General features: G+C 41.5%; 2 pseudogenes; both read right to left on the bottom strand.

Annotated features, from left to right (window-relative positions):
• Nucleotides 1-346: 346 nt before the first annotated feature.
• Nucleotides 347-4,237, bottom strand: LOC122355614 (annotated as a pseudogene).
• A 111-nt stretch (nucleotides 4,238-4,348) lies between these two features.
• LOC122355613 overlaps nucleotides 4,349-7,500 on the bottom strand; it is a 12,113-nt pseudogene continuing 8,961 nt past the window's right edge.

A 7,500-nucleotide genomic window follows, 5' to 3' on the forward strand; every position in this document is an offset into this window, starting at 1 on the left:
ACTAAATGAATCAATGAATGATTCAGTGATTCATTCATAAAAACAACCTTCATTTCTAAATGAATGAGGTTAGTGAATGAATCAGTACATATTGGCTTTCTGTTCCTGTTCTTTGCAAAACAATAACATATTTGGTCTTTCATAAAACACTGCAAAAAACATGTCTTTGTAAAACATCTGTGTATGTAAAAGAGTGTGTTATAAAATATATATATATCATCAATGACTCATTCACTGCACCTACTGTTGCTTTTAGTTTCATAATTGGAGATTATATTCAATTCTCAAAACAAACAAACAAAAAAGACAACTATTACTGATTTTATATTATTTATGGGTTAAGATTGTACAATAAGGTTAATTAGTTAACATTTCTAAAATGTGTTCCAAGAAATCTAAACTGATGAAGAATACTAAAAGTGTGTCTGACCTTCAGGTCCCTGTAGACGACGTTCTGAGAGTGAAGATAGTCGAGAGCAGAGACGATCTCAGCACCATAGAACCGGGCTCTGTCCTCAGAGAAGACCCGCTCACGGGAGAGATGGAAGAAGAGCTGCGGGCGAGAGACACGTCAAGAGCACAGGAGAGAGAGAGAGAGAGAGAGAGAGACTGAAAACAGTCTGACAAACACATCCATACCTCTCCTCCGTTAGCATACTCCATCACAAAACACAGCCGGTCAGGAGTCTGGAAGGCGTATTTAAGAGTCTGGAACACAACAGAGAGCAGTCAGACATTCATGTGTGTGCCATGAACACACGCGCGCTCACACACACACACACGCGCGCGCTCACACACGCGCGCGCACACACACACGCACACACACACACACACACACACACACACACACACGCACACACACACACACACGCACACACACACACGCGCGCTCACACACACACGCTCACCGTGAGGAAAGGATGTCTGGTGTTCTGCAGCACTCGACTCTCTGTAACTGTATGTGCCACTTCATCCTACACACACACACACACACACACACACACACACACACACACACACACACACACAAAATACAGAGTAGAACATACATATTATTTGGTACTGAATAATATATTTCTCATTAAAAAGGTTTACATATAGTCTACAAGGGAAAATAATAGTGTAAATAACAAAAATGGCCCAAGTTTACATCCCCTTGACTCTGAACACGGTGTTGTTGGCTGAATGATCCACAGAGGTGTGTGTTTAGTTTAGTGATAGACTGTTTGTCCTGAACAGAATTCAAAAAGTTTATGATTTTGATCTTTTCTTATAATTTTATTGAGGCGAGTATTTAAAAAAAAACATGCATTTTGTTGGATTAGTATAAGAACAGATAACCTAAACTAACTAACCTTAAAAGAAACAAATTATGCAATACCTTTATCATTTTTCATATCTAAACAAAAGCATTGACGTACAAAAAACAAATAATAAAAACAAATAAAGTGTAAATCACTTTAATGTGTTCATTACAAATAAAAATAGTTGAAGTGTCACGGGTCGGTTAGTAAAGGTCGGTTAGCTGTCACCTTAGCGATGATGACTTCCTTCCGCAGGATCTTCATGGCGTAGTACATCCCTGAGGCTTTCTCGAACCAGAATCACCTTCCCAAACGTGCCTTTACCCAGCAGCTTCAGGTAATCAAAGTCATTCATCGTCTGAGAGCACAAACCACCACCACCATCATCATCATCATCATCATCATCACCATCATCACCAGCTGCCTGATTTCTATTCTGACGCACCACTCTGGAGCTGGACTTGGACAGAGACACCTCCATGTCCTCCAGAGCGCTGAAGTCCCCGGGAGAGCTGAACTTGATCTCCATTGGCTGCCTCAAGCGTCCCGCGCCTGCAGCCCATTGGCCACGGCCTGGATCGCTCGCATCCACTCGTCCCTACAGGGATTCAGACACGAGAAGAACACACGCCGTAATGGATTTGCCGTATATAATAACATGTAGATACACACCCACACAACACTAGAAACTTCACCGATCCCAAACTTCTAAATGCATATGTTTAATAAAATATTTTTGGGATTCATGGGATAAAAGCCGTTTATTAAACTTGATGTTTTTATATCTTTGTCTTTTTATTCGATTTTTCTATGCATTTTGAAAACTCATGTGTGATGTGTGATGCAGACGTGTGTGTGTGTGTGTGTGTGTGAGACTGTGATGCAGACGTGTGTGTGTGTGTGTGTGAGACTGTGTGATGCAGACGTGTGTGTGTGTGTGTGTGTGTGTGCGTGCGCGTGTGTGTGTGTGATGAAGCTGGGGTTCACCTCTCCTCACTGCTCTCCACGTGAAAGGTCCTCTCGATGACGCTCGTCCACTGCAGACAGCGGATCATGAAGGTGTTGGGTCGTGGACGCTCGGTCTTCATCAGCTGACACTCTGAGAACACATGACCCGTTTACACACACACACACACAGCGTATATCACCGCCTCAGCATCCGGAGCAGAACTCACCTTCCACAGAGAAGTTATTGAGAGGAGCTGAGCTCTGATCCATCAGCTCCGGCTTCTCCTTGTAACCCATGAAGGATCCATCGCTCTTCAGGATGAAGTATCTCGGCCTCCATGTCTTTATGTACTCACCTGTGTGTCACACACACACACACACACACATCAGAACAGGACGTCTGACACCGCGGCACACAGCACAGGAATCATCTGTACCTCGTTTATAAAGCCATCCTTCCTTCACCACGCTGACCTCCGTCATGATGGGCGGGGCTTCAGAGTGATTGACACTTCAACCTGGTAACAGGGGCTGCATTTTTAATACAAATTTAAGTTTGTTTTTTTTTTTAAAGAGTTGAACACAATGTACAGCTTAAAAACCTGTTTGAATATATATTTGCTTTGGATCAATTTAAACTTATTTAAATTAAAAAGTTAAAACTAAAATATTTAAAACTTTAATTTCAGTTTCCGAATAGTTAAGGTTTCTTTTTATTTATCTTTGCTTTAAACGGTCCAGAATCTTTGATTGAACATCATTTTTTAAGTGTCGAAAATGATAACTGATAATAGTGTCTCTTTGATTAAGACGGATTCGATTTAAAAAATGTTTTAATGACAAACAAAGGTTTTGTATAACTTAAATTAATCTAGTTTATATAGAGTGTCATATTTAATCTCTCTTCAACATTTTGTTGTGGTAAAAAATAAAACACAAATTTGAATAAAAATCTGTCATTTAAAAAAAAATAAAAAAAAAAGTTTTTAAAAGCATCAAAACCTCCAAAACTTTTTTTCTCTTTAACATTTCGCTTCGGATTGATCTGACTTTTTTTAATTTAACTTTTACAACCAAATAAACCTAAACATAATTATAACTAAACTATAATAATTAATTAAAAATAAAAGGCCCTTGGTTTGCTCACATTAACATCTATGCTTTGTATTGACTGATTGTGAAATTAAAAAAATTAATTATATGTGATTTATGTTACTGTGGGAATATTTCGTTTGATCAAAAATGATTTGGAATTAAAAATTAACTTGAAAATAATAAAATAATAATAATAATAAAGCACACATAAAACACACTAAAATAAAGCTATAGAATAGTTAAAGTAACCGGTGGTTTCTGTGGTAATAACACGATACTCTGACACATACCGTGCTACTGAATGATTACCATACTCAAATACTCTGATCTTTACACGACACTTGACAGAGGATCACGTTACTGACGCGCTAAACGTCCAAACGCTGCGATATTACCACAGTACAGTTAAAAAGCGGTAAACTGAACGACTGACACAACATTACGAGTTAAAACGCCAGGAACTCGTGACGGAAATCTCCAGAGGAAGGTTTAGTTAGTCGCGTGAAGCTGCTAGTTGAAGCTAAGCTAACTTACCTCAACAAACTAACACGACATGAACTTTGAGCTTCGGCGAGCAAACCGACGCGACGCGACCCGCCGCTCTCAAGCCGATATCATTCCCGCGTTACCTCCGATATCGCGGCGAAACGCGCTAGTTAAACGGGTTAGTTTAGCGGTTCACCCAAACTACCTGTTTGCTGTCAGCGCGGGGCGGTCGTTTAGCACACAAACTCCGGCTTAAACATCGCTCCGCTCGTACCGTCGTTAAACGCGAGCACGCCGACGGCCGCCTCGCGTCATTTATCGCGTTTCGATCCGGATCGAGTGAAAAAATTCGACGCGCTCTCGCACGACTCGACTCGTCTCTCGCGTCCAGAGTTCACCAGCCTCGCGTCACGCCGCGTGACGTCACCGCGCCGCGCCCCGCCCCCCGCTGATCCGGGGTCAGTCCGGCGCGCTCCGCCGCCGCGGCGGGAAACAGAGTGACGCGGAGACACTGATCCGGGATCAGCCTGACCTTCAGACGGCTTTATTTGCTCTCCCGAGCGCTGCATAGCGGATCAAACTCACAGCACACACTACACAATACTACACAATACTACAGTACTGTTCTGTTAATCACACACAAATAACACACAGATTGCTACATAGTTAGTTTGAAACAGCTGATGATCACAACATCTGCGCATCCCTGAGACTCTTATTATTTTACCAGATTTAATAATAACTCAGGGATTTTCAATCTTTCAGGTGCCACCAAGTATGATGATCCCGGTGCAAGGGGCCCTGAATTGAATGAAGGGGCCCTGAATGAAGCTATAAAAATATTAAGCTATAAAAATACATTCATATTGCAAAAAAACTATTATTAAAAATTCTTGAGTGAATCAACTTTTACATTTTATTTTTTATTTGACCCAAACTAGCTTTTCAAACTTTTTAACAATACATTATTCTTTGCTCGCCAGAATACTGCATTAGATTTATTTAAGTCACATTTTAAATAGTTTATGCTATTTTATTCACCTTATTTTTATTATCCTTATAATTAAAATACACTATTTCACATGGAAAGCTATTTATTTTAATTAACTTTATTTTATTCAAATTGCTTATTATTAAATCAATTTATTGTAATGAATGTTTCGGATGATTGGGTATAAATCAATTTATTTTAATCACATTTTTAATCCAAAAAAATTCCAATTTAATCTAATTTCAATATTTTTAAAAAACATTTATTTTTATCACTTATTTTATTTTATACAAATTATTTTTGAACACCATATAATAATCTTATTAACTTTATGTCAATCAATTTTTTTAAAAAAAATTCAGATTATTTATTTATATTTATTTAATTTAATCAGATATTTTTCACATTTCCTGAATTTTCACACCGTTTTTTTCTGAACCACTGACCCGGGGACCCAGTTTGAAAACCCCTGCAGAACAGTTTACATAACAGTGCTTGATAAATAACCTGCTATTACACATAATCTTATGAATTCTGATCATTACAGAGGTCAACATCTAACTAGTCGCAGCATTTCTAGATGCAGGAGGAACACGTGAGACGAGATTAAAACACAAATGCAAGGGACAGAACGAACGCTCAACATTAAATGAACATTCAGGAAGAAGGAGCAGTGAAAGGCCGCGGGTGTTAGGTGATGTGTGTGAAAGGGTTTCGAGCGTCTTGAAGCGTGAGAGAGAAGCGTCTTGTGTTCGTGGTTGGTCTTCCTACGCAGCGTTGATCTTCTGCAGCTCGTCCAGCAGAGCTGTGGAGGAAACACAAGACTCAGAGCGGGATCACGAGTGTCTGTGAAGAAGAGCGAGGAACCCGACTGACCGCTGATGATCTCGTCCTTCACCTTCTGAAGCTCCTTACGCATCTCCTCCAGGATGTCCTGCGCTCAGACAGAGAAGAGTCGGGGGAGTTACGTTTAAAAGAGATGCGTTATAATGTCGCTTTACTCCTTAAGATAGGAACTAATTTACTAAATTAACTTACTTTACTAATTTACTAAGTGACTTTTTATAGAAAGTAATGCGTTACGTTACTTTTGAGTTTAATCTGGGCAGGGCTTGCTTGTTTTCAGTATAGTGTGTGTGTGTGTGTCAGTGTGTATGTGTGTGTGTGTGTCAGTGTGTGTGTGTGTGTGTGTGTGTGTGTGTGTGTGTGTGTGTGTGTGTGTGTGTGTGTGTGTGTGTGTGTGTGTGTGTGTGTGTGTGTGTGTGTGTGTGAGAGTGTGTGTGTGTGTGTGAGTGTGTGTCTGTGTATGTGTGTGTGTGTGTGTGTGTGTGTGTGTGTGTGTGTGTGTGTGTGAGTGTGTGTCTGTGTGTCTGTGTGTGTGTGTGTGTGTGTGTGTGTGTGTGTGTGTGTGTGTGTGTGTGTGTGTGTGTGTGTGTGTGTGTGTGTGTGTGTGTGTGTGTGTGTGTGTCAGTGTGTGTGTGTGTGTGTGTGTGTGTGTGTGTGTGTGTGTGTGTGTGTCTGTGTGTGTGTCTGTCTCTGTGTGTGTGTGTGTGTCTGTGTGTGTCTGTCTGTGTGTGTGTGTGTGTGTGTGTGTGTGTGTCTGTGTGTGTGTGTGTGTGTGTCTCTGTGTGTGTGTGTGTGTGTGTGTGTGTGTGTGTGTGTGTGTGTGTGTGTGTGTCTGTGTGTGTGTGTGTGTCTGTGTGTGTGTGTGTCTGTGTGTGTGTGTGTGTGTGTGTGTGTGTGTGTGTGTGTGTGTGTGTGTGTGTGTCTGTGTGTGTGTGTGTGTGTGTGTCAGTGTGTGTGTGTGTGTGTGTGTGTGTGTGTGTGTGTGTCTGTCTGTGTGTGTGTGTGTGTGTGTGTGTGTGTGTGTGTGTGTGTGTGTCTGTCTGTGTGTGTGTGTGTGTGTCTGTGTGTGTGTGTGTGTGTGTGTGTGTGTGTGTGTGTCTCTGTCTGTCTGTGTGTGTGTGTCTGTGTCTGTCTCTGTGTGTGTGTGTGTCTGTGTGTGTGTGTGTGTGTGTGTGTGTCTGTCTCTGTGTGTCTGTCTGTGTGTGTGTGTGTCTGTCTCTGTGTGTGTGTGTCTCTGTGTGTGTGTGTCTGTGTGTGTGTGTGTGTGTGTGTGTGTGTGTGTGTGTGTGTGTGTGTGTCTGTCTCTGTGTGTGTGTGTGTGTGTGTGTGTGTGTCTGTCTCTGTCTCTGTGTGTGTGTCTGTCTCTGTGTGTGTGTGTGTGTGTGTGTTAGTGACCTGTTTGAGTTTCTCCATGTCTGCAGTGTCTCCTGTGCCGCTGCTGGGTCTCGTTCTGTAAGAAGGAGTCAAACACAGATGTTGTTGTGGATCTTCAGAAGTGTGTGTCGGTGTAGAGGAGTGATACTGTACCTCAGAGGAGCCGCCGTCGCCGGAGACACCGGGCTCTTGTCCTGACTCTTGGGCACTGAGTTCACTCTGTTCAAAACCAGGCACAACTTTTAAAAACATGTTTGTGAACTGTTCGGAAATGTTGGGAAAAAATAAAAGCTACTTAAAAATCGGCTGAAAATCGACGCTTTACTGAAGAGTCAGAGGTCCTGTTTTTACCGTGACACAGACGACGGTTTCTCCCAGGGCTTCTTCACCACGTCTGCTTTGTCTGAAGAAGAAACACGAAGAGGTTTGAGGTTATGATGTTCACCGTAAACAGGA

Source organism: Puntigrus tetrazona, chromosome 12 (assembly GCF_018831695.1).
Source record: "Puntigrus tetrazona isolate hp1 chromosome 12, ASM1883169v1, whole genome shotgun sequence".
NCBI lineage: Eukaryota > Metazoa > Chordata > Actinopteri > Cypriniformes > Cyprinidae > Puntigrus > Puntigrus tetrazona.